At 41.2% G+C, this 14,577-nt stretch overlaps 1 protein-coding gene across 3 annotated transcripts in view; it reads right to left on the minus strand.

Moving 5' to 3' along the window:
* Positions 1-14,577, minus strand: part of pik3cb (phosphatidylinositol-4,5-bisphosphate 3-kinase, catalytic subunit beta) — a 188,408-nt gene that overhangs the window by 94,940 nt on the left and 78,891 nt on the right. The window lies entirely within an intron of this gene.

A 14,577-nucleotide genomic window follows, 5' to 3' on the forward strand; every position in this document is an offset into this window, starting at 1 on the left:
TCTCAAAATATCCAGAGGTTGTGCTGTAAAAACATTGTGTTTCTATAAACTCAGCACCATGAGGTCATTTATAATGGAGTCTGGGCTGTGTGGTGTGGTCAGGAATATTGAGAATGAGAACTTGCACTCCTTCACAACATACTGCCTGGCACGGTGAGCAAGGTGCTGATAAGTACTGTATAAACCTCAGAGACGTGTCTGAAGTTAGATTCAGCGTGTGGTGAATCAAGTGAGCATGAGTGCAGCCAGGGAAGGGGTAAAGGACTGTACGTTTGCCAGCTCACAGGAAGTGTGGTTACAGAGGACTCAGAGGGGGAACTTGATGAGGCAACATTTACGTGTGAGTCAAGGGATATGCATCCGGGCTGATAGAAGCATTGGTAAGCCTCATAACCTGCTCTTGTCAAGGAGGGTGGAAGGCACTGTATGGAGCTTGCCCTCTCTGCATCCATTAGGCTATCTCCCAGAGATACTAACCCTGCTGTTCCCAAACCTGGAGTATTCTTAGAGGGGATAGGTCACATACTTTTCACTCCTCACTGCTAAGTTACATCAACTTTCCCAACCAAGTCCAGGAATTCACCACCTCTTCTCCAGAAACACTCCAGAGTACTTCAAGACACTTTGTAACAGATAAAGTTATTAAAGATCACCTCAGCTCTGTGTTGGGTGTCTGATCATTGCAATATTAGTGTTGAACTCACCTTGCTTGGTGTTTGTGAAATGATCGACAAGTTAGTTAACTTGATCGGTGTAGTCTAAACTTGATAGCCTGGTGCAACATCAGCCAGTTGGACTGAGAGACATCAGGGTACCATCAATTAACTGCCTCCGAGCACATGTAAGGGAAGTCCATACATGTATTACCACCCTCAATATGTAACATGGATCACTGGAAAAGCAGCCATTTGAACAGAGCACATTACAGAAGAAACATTAGAGTCATACAGTTAGAGAGTTATACAGCACAGAAATTGATTCTTTATTCCAACTTGCCCCTGCTGACCAATTATCCTAAATTAATTTAGTTTCATTTGCCAGTATTTGGCCCATGTCTCTCTAAATCCTTCCTATTCATATGCCTATCCAGATGCCTTTTAAATGTTGTAATTGTACCAGCCTAAACCACTTTTTGTGGCAGCTCATTCCATACACGTACCACACACTGTGTGAAAAGATTGTCCCTTAAATCTCTTTTACATCTTTCCCCTCTCATCTTAAACTTATGCCCTCTAGTTTTGGAGTCTCACATCCCAGGGAAAAAACCTTGTCTATTTGACTTATACATGCCCCTTATAGTTTTATAAACATCTATAACGTCACCCCTCAGCCTCTGATGCTCCAAGGAAAATAGCCCCAGCCTATTTAGCCTCTCCTATAATATAACCTGTCCAACCCCAGCAACATATTTATAAACTTTTTCTGTACCTTTTCAAGTTTAAAAACATCCTTCCTATAGCAGGAAGACTAGAATCGAACAAAATATTCCAAAAGTGGCCAAACCAATGTCCTATACAGCCGCAACAAGACTTCCCAACTCCTGTACTAGATTTACTGACCAATAAAGGGAAGTGTACCAAACGCCTTCTTCACTACCCTGTCTACCTATGACTCCATCTAGAAGGAACTGTGAACCTGCACTCTAGCAAAACTCCTCTGGACCTTACCAGTAAGTGTAGAAGTCCTGCCCTGATTTGCCATTCCAAAATACAACACCTCACATTTATCGAAATTAAACTCCTCAGCTCATCTGATCAAGGAGGTGGGCTGGGTCATAGCAGGGAGATGTGGATGATGAGAGATACATAGAAAATATTCAGAATTGGCCTTATCTATGATTGAAGCTACTGAAACAGCAAGAACATGATTTGGGAAAGAAAGAAGAATGTAACCAACATCTGCTGAATTGCATTTCCAGAACAAGGAAGCAAAGTAATTCTTCCTAATTTGGAAATATTTACTCCACAATGTTAGGATTGCTACATCAAAAAACAGTCCTTCCTAACACCATGGTCAAAGAATGAAGCAAATGCAATTTAGGATGTAATAGGCTAGGATAGTCTCAATTAAACACTCAGCGAGTTAACCGGAGATAAATTCAAAGGGTGGCAACGGAGCTCAAAAATGTATATATTCCCACAAATTTAGGAACCAAACAAGTAAACAGGTCCATTCTAAATCACTACCTCCCAATTCCTATGCTAGTGGAAATAAAGCATTCAGAGGAAGAGAGAAAGGAATCTGATCCACCAGTTTCCCATAGTTGAAATGTATACGAATGTAAAATCCAGCTGAGATTTGAAAATGGATAATGGGATTGTGTACAGAAAGACACCTGCAGCCATTCAAGTGTATCCAAGTAGGAGATCACAGCCCTCTTACAGGAAACAATTGGAGAAGGGAAAACAAACCTTCCTTTCCATTGTCTTTGTCTTCCTTTTGAATCACATTTCCAACTTTAACAATAACTCACACAAAGACTATATTTGTAAGTATTCTTTTCTTCCTGAACTCTCCAAACAACACAGACTCTTGGATTTGAGGTTTTAACTTAGAGTCAAGAGAGATTTAGGGTGGGTATTTCAGAACTTAGGGCCTGGAGGCATGATCACCAATGTTAAAGCAGCCAGCCTTAAAATGAGTACAGATATTGAAGGGTTGCAGAGCTGAAGCATGTTACAAACATAGGGTGCAGTGAAACCATGGAAAGTATGACGAGAAAGGATGAGAATTCAAAAATCGAGGTATTCTATAACCAGGAACTAATGTAGGTCAGTGACCACAATGACAATAGGTGAACAGGAGTTGGCACATGTAAGGTCATTAAGTAGCAGAGTTTTGAATAACTTCAAATTGGTGGAGTCTAGAATGTGACAAGTCAGCCTGGAATGGTTTGGAATAGTCAGGACTATGAGTAACAAACAAAGGAATGATGGGTTTTAACAGGTGAGCTGAGACAGGAATGAAATTGGATGATGTTAAAGAAATAAATTGAATGATTAGGGAAAATTGAAATAGGCAATCTCATTATGGCACGGAGCTGAATTTTAGACCTCTGTTAGCGTATTTGATGGTGCAGGATTCGCAAAATGTCTGACAAGCTGGCCAGTCTGGAATCTATGTCAATTCTTCTTCCAAGATTGTTTGTAACGCCAGCAATGAGCAATTATCAAGTCTGGCACTGCTTGGTCCATGAAACTGTCAGCCAATTGGGACACATCACCATTTCAAATGCATCCTCACCTCTGCGCCTCCAATATGCCACCGTTTGCAAGCAGTCTGGCTTAGCCTTGTCATTTGCTCCAAGAGAAGGATGAAATTGATTAGATTAGATTAGATTAGATTACTTACAGTGTGGAAACAGGCCCTTCGGCCCAACAAGTCCACACCGCCCCGCCGAAGCGTAACCCACCCATACCCCTACATCTACATTTACCCCTTACCTAACACTATGGGCAATTTAGCATGGCCAATTCACCTGGCCTGCACATCTTTGGACTGTGGGAGGAAACCGGAGCACCCGGAGGAAACCCATGCAGACACAGGGAGAACGTGCAAACTCCACACAGTCAGTCGCCTGAGGCGGGAATTGAACCTGGGTCTCAGGCGCTGTGAGGCAGCAGTGCTAACCACTGTGCCACCGTGCCGCCCACTAGGTAGCTAGGGAGTTGAGTTTTGAGCATGGTCTGAAGATAAAGGCTTCAGAATTCCCTTTTTGGAATCACTGTCATCTGCAAAACTCTCTCAAGGTGGTTCACTTCACTGGTAAAAGGGGACAAACAGAATTCAGCATGGGCAAGCAATACTATTTGCACATTTCCAACTACCAATCAATGCTTCACTCTTAAGAATCATTGGAACAATCACCTCTTTTAATTTTCTTTGAGTTTTAATGTGGACTAGAAGCTATCAAGAGTTCACAAACTAAACCATATACCACTCAGTTTTACCTGTATACTACTATGATACAAGTCCCACTTATTGCTCTTCAACTCCATTGCTAATAAACGGATGGCAAAGCAATTTCAATTCCTGATTCCCCTTCTATATTGTCAAAAGTACACGCTTTCAAATTTGTCCGCATGCCATCTCTCAAAATAATGCATTTGAATCTCCTGAAATGGCATTTGTTTGCAATGACAAGTCCAAAATTCTTAAAGCTATTATCACTTCCCAAATCAGTGCTCATCATTTCAGGGACTCCATGTTTGATTGTCACCCATCAGGTTTTACTTATGCCACAGCAATGCAACAGTCCTAATCAAAGTTACAAAGGACATAGATGTGGTGGTGACAACGGTGAATTATTCTTCTTCTGTTTTCACAAAATAAATGCACCTTTTGACACAGTAGACAATTCTACCCGCCGGCTGTAAATCCTTCTATTGTCAAAGATTACACTCACTTGGTGCCAATTTATCTATCCAATCGTAGCCAGGAGTGAGCATGTCCAGCAATTTTTTTTCTCTTCCAAGGCTGTACTGTTAACAAGATTTTGCCCCTTTGTCTTGCTCATCCAATTACTGGTCCTTCAATTTAAGAATATCAACACCATTAACGTCAGCATCAATACAAGCTGCTTACATTTGACACTGATTCCATTCAGTTTCCTGGCCACTGATTCAGATTGTGCCATTCCACTGGATTCAAAGCTCAACCCCACTATCTCCATCATGCCCATGCCACCTTTTAGTTTGAAGCATTCCAATGTCCAACTTCTCTATCCTTCATGCTCTAAAGAGTTAATTTGTCCAAAGCTACTGTTGCTTAATTCATATCCGATATCACCTTCTTCTCATTCTTAATCCCAGAGTTCACTGAACTTGACAGTTGATTCCTCTTTTGTTCTTATTCATGCCCCCATTCCCTTTGCTCCAGTATCGATGCTTTCATTGGTCTATAGCTTAAGCTCTAAAATGATGCCCCTGTACCTCTCTTATAGCTCTACCTCACTCTGTCCTTTTAAGCCACTAAAATGCAACACTGACCAAGCCTTCTAATATATCCCTTACGGATTCAGAGTGGATTTCCACTTGATGGGGCTTCAATGAAGCGATTGTAGACATTTTCCTAGAAACCTGTACAAATGGAAGTTTTTTTTCTGCTGATAGTGTAAGTAATTTACAGTGCAGAACTGCTTCTTTAAATGAAACAGTGTCACTGAGACAAATCTGTTAAATGAGGACTAAATTAACCAACAGACAAATGGTACATGATCAGTTATTATGTCTGCCAGTTTGCCATTTTCAGGCATGGTTGGGAGATATCTCCAATGTGAAGATGGTGTGCAGGTCATCAACGTGTAAAGTACTGCCCTTTATGAACATGCAGAACTTCAGATCACTGCAGCCAGGATCAAAACGACAGCTCTAACCAAGTTGTGCCAGTGGCAGGCATGGGTTGTGAGGTCAAGAGTGTGGTGCTGGAAAAGCACAGCAGGTCAGACAGCATCTGAGGAGCAGGAACATTAACATTTCGGGCAAAAGCCCTTCATCAGGAATCATCAACTGTCAAGTTCAGTGAACTCTGTGATTAAGAATGAGAAGAAGGTGATATAGGATATGAATTAAGCAACAGTATTATTGATTAGATTAGATTACTTACAGATTAGATTACTTTCAGTGTGGAAACAGGCCGTTCAGCTCTTTAGAGCACGAAGGATAGAGGCCGACCAGAAGTTGGACAGGAGGTCATTGGAATGATTCAAACTAAAAAGGTGACATGGGCATAATGGAGTTAAGGGATTGAGCTTCGAATTCAGTGGAATGGCGCAATCTAAATCAGTGGCCAGGAAACTGAATGAAATCAGTGTCAAATGTAAACAGCTTGTAGTGATGCTGACGTTAACAGTGTTGATATTCCTGATGAAGGACTTTTGCCTGAAACATTGATTTTCCTGCTCCTCAGATGCTGCCTGACCTGCTGTGCTTTTCCAGCACCACACTCTCGACTCTAATCTCTAGCATCTGCTGTCCTCACTTTCACCTAATGGATTGTAAGATGGAAACTAACTCCCAAAGATGGATTTCAGTGCCTGGTCAGGAGTATAGCTCACCTAAACTGTTCAGATTTGCCTGGCAAGGTGCTATCCTGAAGCTCATTTGAGACAACTCTAACACAAAGATTTCCTTGAAATAGTTTCCACAACCACCTGATGAAGGAGCAGCACTTTGAAAGCTAGTGCTTCTAAATAAACCCGTTGGACTATAACCTGGTGTTGTGCGATTTTTAAACTTTGTCCACCCCAGTCCAACACCGGCTCCTCCAAATCCTTGACATTGACAGTTTGCAAGGAGTCAAGTATGTTGACATGGGAGAGAGGTAAAACAATAAAACCACTAACAACAGGAGTTCGCCTCTCCTCTTAAAATCGGTCAACTTTCTGAACTCAGAAAACAAAAAATGGTTTAGAAATGGTGAACAGTAGCCTTTAGGTAACAGCAAACGAGATTAATAGTTGTAAGCTGGTTTGAATGAAATATGCAAGTTTTGTCAAACAAGAACCACAGGGAAGTAAAACATTACAGATGTCCCTACAGAAACAAAGATGCTAACATTTCAGACTTAGTTAAGGGGCGCCTGAGAATGAAGTATGGATACAACTTCCTGTAGGTGAATTGCTACGATTTCTTCTTCCTCTTTTTTTTCTCCCCCTCCAACTATATTACATAATCATCACTTCAAAATGACAGCCTGCAGTTTCCATGCAAGATTATTATAGGAAAGTAGTATGGGTCAGAAACACGGGACAGCTGTGAGCCTGACTCACAGGCCAAACTGTGCCAGTGTGTGAGGCTGTGGTTAAATGACTAATGCTCCTCGCTACTGTCGGTTCTGTAAGGGAGCCAGTAGGTCCATCTGGGCTTTCAACAGTAACATGACAAGAATTTTAATCAGCTTTCAAAAACAGATGAACTACTATTTGAGGGTGATAAAGTCAGAGGTGTTTGTGTTAGCTCTTTTCGATCTCTTCATTCAAAACATGGCCACATCCTAAAGAAGGCAAAAAAAAACATCCCACGTGACCTTCCATTCATCAGATAAGAATGTCTTTCATTGCAGCTTAAGCAACTGCACATCTTGTGATATATTTTCTGTTTCAGCATACAGAATACTCTGTCCATTAGTCACTTCTCCTGAAAATGCCATTCTGGTAAGGGTGGTCCTGTAATCACTTGTCACCTTCTAGTAACTTAGCCAAATTATCATCCTGAACTTAGTGGGATGATGACCTGTTAAAGCTCGAAAAAAAGTGTTTGAAAAAAGTCAACTGATCCAGCAAAAAATCAATTGGAAGTGTGCAAACAGTTCATGTATAAAGTAGTCACTCAGGATGGGACGGTTTTTACTGGGGGTAACAGGATTAGCTCCCCTCTGGAAAGCTTGCAGAAACCGTGGGCAGCACGGTGGCACAGTGGTTAGCACTGCTGCCTCACAGCACCAGAGACCCGGGTTCAATTCCCGCCTCAGGCGACTGACTGTGTGGAGTTTGCACATTCTCCCCATGTCTGCGTGGGTTTCCTCCGGGTGCTCCGGTTTCCTCCCACAGTCCAAAGATGTGCAGGTTAGGTGAATTGGTCATGCTAAATTGCCCGTAGTGTTAGGTAAGGGGTAGATGTAGGGGTATGGGTGGGTTGCGCTTTGGCGGGGCGGTGTGGACTTGTTGGGCCGAAGGGCCTGTTTCCACACTAAGTAATCTAATCTAATCTAATCATTCAAAGGGCAGGAGGGTTGGGCTTGGGGAATTGCTAGTGTAGGTATGGGGTGGCTTTCAGCAGGCTCCCTCTCCCAACGCTGGCTGCCTTGATCAGGCACGGGTACATTTACATCATCGAAGGCCTCTTTTGAAGCCTGCCAGGTTTTCTTCTTTGTTTCCCAGATGGCCAGAATCTCCCCACCTGGTTGAGGTAATAACATAGATCGATGGCATGAAGCCTGTAAGTGGGTATTGATTTGACACTTAAAGGCCACCATTGGCAGAAGGGCAGGAAAACAGTGCACAAGCCTTCCCATCCCAGACTTAATTTGGGATGGAAGTGGGAGGGTGGGCAGTCCACATCTACCACCCTCCTTTATGACTAACTTCCACCCATGGATTGAAAATAATCTGGTTTTAAGAACAGAACTGTTTCTATTCTTTAAAACATGTTCAATTTCTGATGCAGTTATGTATTGGTATTCAACCATTTGCTTCAGGTTTGGTGTCCAACCTTCCCTGAACAGACATTGTTGGAATGATTTGTCAACGATCGGGGCAGCAACCCGGGTTATTTCATTTTTCTTTGTCTAGATCAAGGATGTAATGGCTAAATATAGCATCCAACGCCACCAGGAAATGAACTTGAGGCCGTCTGGCTTGCATGTTTCAGTTACACCTGCCTCTTATATCTAAGATCCATTGTACACATCTGGAAAATCTCACATTGTCCTCTACAGCAATTTATAAACTGAGCCAGGTTTTATATTTCTAAAAAATCGATAACTGCAAAGCTTTACTTGAGGTGTAAACTTATAACCAAGTTTTACCCATAACATTACTGACACATTATAGCTGATACATTCCTGCCTTTTTGCCTTGTCCCTTTTCACTCTCTTCCTCCAAAGTGATGATTCATGTCCTAAAACAATGCCAAAAAATCTATTTGTAAGTGTATTGCTGATCTGCAACTACAAGGAACTTTTTTTTAAAAGTTACTGATAGGAAGCTTACTGTTGTTATTATTCAATTTTTTTTTCACAGCTCCCAAAATTTGTTCTGCTGCTTTCGAAGTTTTCATACTTCTGGAAAACTATAAACATGAAGTGGTTTAGCTACGCTGTACACCCACAAGTAGTGTTTTCAAATTCTTTTAGATATCAATACAAATAAGTGCACCAAGTATGCCGAGTGCGCAAAATTCATTTATAGAACCAGTATTGATAAAATAAATGGATCAGGTTTCTGCTTTCCTGTTCCAGCAAGATAAAAACACAAGTTGCATGATAACATTATAACTGAAACTGTTATTTCACTTGAACTGCAGCAACATTGCCACTTTGCAAAGTGGCATACCTCTAGTTTGTCATTTATGTTTCTGAAACAGAAAGAGGAATGGATAACTGGAGCAGGGGAGAAAGAACACAGTTTGGGGGCAGAGGGGGTGGAGTGATTACCTCAGATGGCTAGACGGCCAGTTTGCAATGCAGGGAGGGTTCAATTCCTTCTCTAGCTGAGCTTATCACGAAGGATTCTCCTTCTCAATCTCCCACCTCGCTGGAGGCAAGGTTAAACCATCATCATTGTTCTCTTTCCAATGTGGGAATAGCCCTATCTCCTGGTCGGACTGCAGCAACTTTAATCATTAGGGACAGACAGCACAGAATAGGGACAGTGGAAGGGAGGGAATACAGTAGATAGTAATGGAGGTGAGAATAAGGAAAATAATGGTTATGAAGGAACCGAAGAGCACAGATGGTTGAGTGATAGGAGAGGCTGGATGTCAGAGGAAGGGAAATGTCTGCATTAAACTGAGAATAAAATATGAAGAGAGGGTGACAGAGAATTTAAGAGTTCTAGGTTGAAAGAGGATTTCAGTATCTTTAAAATATTAAATTTCCTCTTCCTATCTTTATATTTTGACCCCTGAAATCCAAAAGGAATGAGGTGTATGCCTAGTATTTAATGATTTTCTTTTTTATAAATCAACTACTTATGCTCACATTTTGGCTGTTCAAGTTCTAAAATGGTTAGTGGCTGTGTTTGCTTTATCTGATGTTTGACACTTGCAAAGTACATCTATGGTGGATATCAGGATATTTTATTTGCACAATAACATAGATCTACAGAGCAAAACTGGTGGCTTATTCATTAAAGAACATAGTGGATGTAGGTTTGCTTGCTGAGCTGAAAGGTTCATTTCCAGACATTTCATTACCTTACTAGGTAACAACTTCAGTGGACTTTATGCAAAGCAATGCTGAAACTTCCTGCTTTCTATTTATATGTTTGGGTTTCTTTGAGTTGGTGATGTGATTTCCTGTGGTGAAGTCACTTCCTGTTCTTTTTCTCAGGGGTGGTAGATGGGATCTAACTTGATGTGCTTGTTGATAAAGTTCTAGTTGGAATGCTATGGCTCTAGGAATTCTCATGCATGTCTTTGTTTGGCTTGTCCTAGAATGCATGTACTGTCCCAGTCAAAGTGGTGTCCTTCGTCGTCCGTATATGAGGATACTAGTGAGAGAGGGTCATGTCTTTTTGTGGCTAGTTGGTGTTTATGTATCCTGGCGGCTAGTTTTCTCCTGTTTGTCCAATGTATTGTTTGTTACAGTCCTTGCACAGTATTTTGTAAATGACATTAGTTTTGCTCATTGTCTGTGTAGGGTCTTTCAAGTTCATTAGCTGCTGTTTTAGTGTGTTGGTGGGTTTGTGGGTTTGTGGGCTACCATGATGCCAAGGAGTCAGAGTATTATCACAAAATACCATATTAGTGTCTATCTGAATGCATCAAAGTGTATCTTTTGGTGCATCTATAAAGAGAGTTTGTGGACATGCCAAATTTCCTTAGGCTTATGAGGAAGTAGAGGGATTGTTGCACCTTTTTGACCATCACATTGACATTGGTGGACAAGGATACATGGCATTCTGGTAGAATGTTGTGACAGTTACGTTCCTCTGCAACCTTGCGCTATGGAAAAACCGCATTGCAGAAGATTGCTGTAGAAAATTGCTATACCTGCACAGTAGAAAGTTCACGTTATCCAAATACATCCACAATTCATCAATCACGTTATAGTCAATTTGTGTTTTCGAAATGCACATTATACCAGAATTACCTACACATTGTTGGTGATCAACACTAACAGGAACTTGACGCTCTCTACCATCTCCACCTCAGCACCATTGATACAGACAAGGCAGTGCCCTCTGCTCCACTTCCTGAAGTCCATGACTAGTTGACATCGATGAAAAGCTTGTCATCTTAACACATGCTGCTAAGCAGTCAGTCAATCTCTTTCCCAGACACACTGTCTTGTCATCATTTGAGATCCAACTGAGAAAGCGTATAGGGTATAAGCAGGCAGGGAAAGAGTTAAGTTCTGAGTTTTGTGAAACAAGACGTTCAGCTGAGCATGACTTAGATCAGGTAAGAACTCAGTTAACAATGGAGTGCTGCAGGCTAGAGTAATGAGTTAACAAGGTGGAAAAAAAGTCATTATTTAGAGTCATTTAACAATATTGCAAACATTCAGTATGTGAGGTCAGTTTAACAAGGTGAAAAGTATTCATTATGTGAAGCCAGTTATTCATTGTGTAATTGCAGATGACTTAATCTTTACTATTCATACTCGCTGATTGTAATGGTCACCCAATCAATATGCAGGTTGCCTTATCTGGCTGCTCCTCCCTGTAAAATGACTATATAGAAAATGCTGTTCCAGAGAAGACCAAGAACTCATGTCTCCATGCCCATGGGCAATCGTTCTCTCTCCCTCCTGGGCCCGGAATAAAAGATGAAGGAGGTAAAACTATATTGTGTCTCTGAGCATTTTGCTTTGACTGAAGGAGGGGAATGGGACAACACAACCTCCACCAGTGGTGGCTTCTGCAAACTTTTAAATGGAGTTGGAACAGAATTTGGTCACCCAGTTGAGTGTATAAGGAGTATAGAAGGATGCTGAGTATGTAGCCTTACTGGACATTTCTTCCATCACTATGACTTTGAAGACTCATTCCGTGGTTTCAAAAATGATAGTATAACTGGATCTCAACAATTAAGGAGTGTACATTTTGTACTGACCCTGCATTTATCAAAAAAACTAGGACCTAGGTCGGCAGCGATATTTTAGAAATTGCACAAGTGTCAGATGGCACTACCCTAAGATTGTGGAAATTTCAATAAGGGGTTTTAAAAAATTATCTGGAATGGAGAACAGAGGCTCCTTCCTTCCCGCACCATCCACCTCATTTGTGAAAAAAAAGATGAACAAAACAAGGCAAAACCCTTTCCGCTTTAAGCAAACCTTCACAGCTTACAGGCACCAGAAATTATCATAAAACTCAAATTACAGGCACAAGACACACCTGTACTAAATAAAATACACAGCTGTGACATGTTGAATGCAGTGGTCCAGTTTTGCATGCCAGGCAGAATGAAATCTCCTTTTCTATAATACGAGAAAACTGAGTGGAGGTGTTTTCACAAACACAATTACACCCAACATGGGAGACAAAAGGCTATGTCATTGCTCACATCACTCAGTTTATATTGGCTCAAACTCTGACATACATTTCCAAACATTATACAGGTCGTTCTGGTATAACGTGCGTTTCATCAACGTGAATTGACTATAACACATTTAACGAACCATGGACATTTTTGGATAGCGCAAACTTCCTACTGAGTGGGTATAGCAAATTTCTATAATGATCTTCCACAGCACAATTTTCTATAGTGGTTTTCCATAGTGTGATTTTCTGCAGCGAGAGGTTGCAGAGAAATCTGACTGTCAATGTTGTACCAGAATGCCCTGTGTTCACTAATGTTTCTCATTGAACTACTTTAAAACATTACTGAGCTTATTCAATCATTACAACTGCACCCGCAACACTACAATCCTGTTGAATTCAGGAACACCAACAATCAGTGACATAACAAGGGATGATCAGGTATCTTTATTCTCAACTCTTCAACTGAGCTTCACTTAATGTGGAAGCACTGGAACATCTAACACAGGGAAGAGAAATATCTGTCCAAAGGAGGTTCACCTGGCCACATTTAGCAATGTTTTACTCAGCACTGACATATCTCACATTAGCCAGTTACAGGATAGGTTTCCTCAACTGCAACACCAAGAATTGCCTTGTGCTCAAACCACAAATAAGGAGACCAAAAGTTACTTCTGGATTTGGGGCACTTTATCAAAACCAGTAAGAATAATACAATTGTGTCGTTTTGGCTTGTATATGCAAAGCATTTGAATCAAATTCTTAAATTGAATTGCAACATTTAAAAAACACTTGGATAAGTACATGAACAGGAAAGGTTTGGAGGGACATGGGCCAGGAGCAGATAGATGGAATTGGTTTAGTTTGGGATTACATTCGGCATGGACTGGTTGGACGGAAGGGTCTGTTTCTTTGCTGTATGGCTCTATGAATCAGCACCAATTTTGAGAGGTAACATAAGCAGGGACAAAACAGACATAACCCCTTACACAAACTGGGGTCAAACTAGTTACGTCTGACAAGGAAACTGATCACCGTACAGCTATGTGAATTCTGGATGTTATTGGCAATTCACCTGTGATTAAGCAGACGTTGAAAACTACTGCCCAAAATTTGGATTCCTGCAAAGATTTGCATGGTGGCAAGACTTGAAACATTTTCGAAAATCAAACACAAGCAATAAACATAATTCTAAATCTGGAACAGCCAGAAGAATAAAAGGATAGAGAGAAAAAAAAAAGTTTCTTCAGACTTCTCAATCTGCTTTTATGAAAACAGCTGACAAGCATAAACCAGTAATGGAAAAAATACCCAGCCAGAGACTCTGTAATGCATTAGTCCACAAACCAGTTGCAAATCACCCAAGAGCAAAAGCATTACACAAACTAGTGTAATCCTTTCAAGTTGAGTTCCTGGAGAGGAATTTAAGAGTTCTGAGAACAGACATCCCTGACGGCCTTGGCCCCACTGGATATGCAACAAACACCGTGCATAAGGTGCACCTGTGCGTATTTGAGGTGGTCAGGTTTGATTGTGGCTGTGATGTCTATCATGACATGAAAAATGCCCACTTGGACAAGAACAAATGGGAGTGTGACGGATGCAGAACAATCCTTACAGGAGAGGAAAGGTGAAGAAAATGAGAAAAAAGAAAACTGGAAAGAAAATTCAGTCCATTTCTACTAGTGGAACATGGAACGAAAGAGTTCACTAACAGGAATGCCCTGGCTGACCCATTCATTCAGGTTGCTCCTGCCCCACTGAAACTTAGTTCTTCCTATCCTATTTTTTTCTGCTCTCATCCAGTCTCTTCATATTTACATCCATAATTCTTCTGATGCTTTGTGTTGAAATTCTCACTGTGACCAACTTTATCACTTTATCTAAGTCAAAGGTGTGGCCCTGGGTAATCACACAGATCCCAGTTATGCCAATTTCTTTGTGGTATATGTAGAACATTCCTGTTCCGGTCCAACTTGGGATTTCCCACACCTCTACCTTCAGTACATTGGTGATATTGATGTGACTTCCAATTTTCATCCACAATTTGAAAACAGTATCAATTTTGCTTCTAACTTCCATCCTCCTCTCACCATCACCTGGTCCATCTTGGACTTTTCTTGACTTCATTATTTCCATTTCTGTGGATAAGCTGTCAACCAATATCCTCTACAAATCCACTGACTCGCGTTTGTCCTTACTACACTTCCTCACACCCAACTTCCTGTAAAGGCTCCATTCCATTCTCCCAGTTTCTCAACCTCAGTCGCATCTGTTCCAATTAAGCCAACTTCCAAGAGGGTCCCTCTGACACTTCCCCCATTTCACTCAACTGAAGCCTCCCACACTGTGATCCACAGGGCTCTCAACCA

Source organism: Chiloscyllium punctatum, chromosome 6 (assembly GCF_047496795.1).
Source record: "Chiloscyllium punctatum isolate Juve2018m chromosome 6, sChiPun1.3, whole genome shotgun sequence".
NCBI classification, from domain to species: domain Eukaryota; kingdom Metazoa; phylum Chordata; class Chondrichthyes; order Orectolobiformes; family Hemiscylliidae; genus Chiloscyllium; species Chiloscyllium punctatum.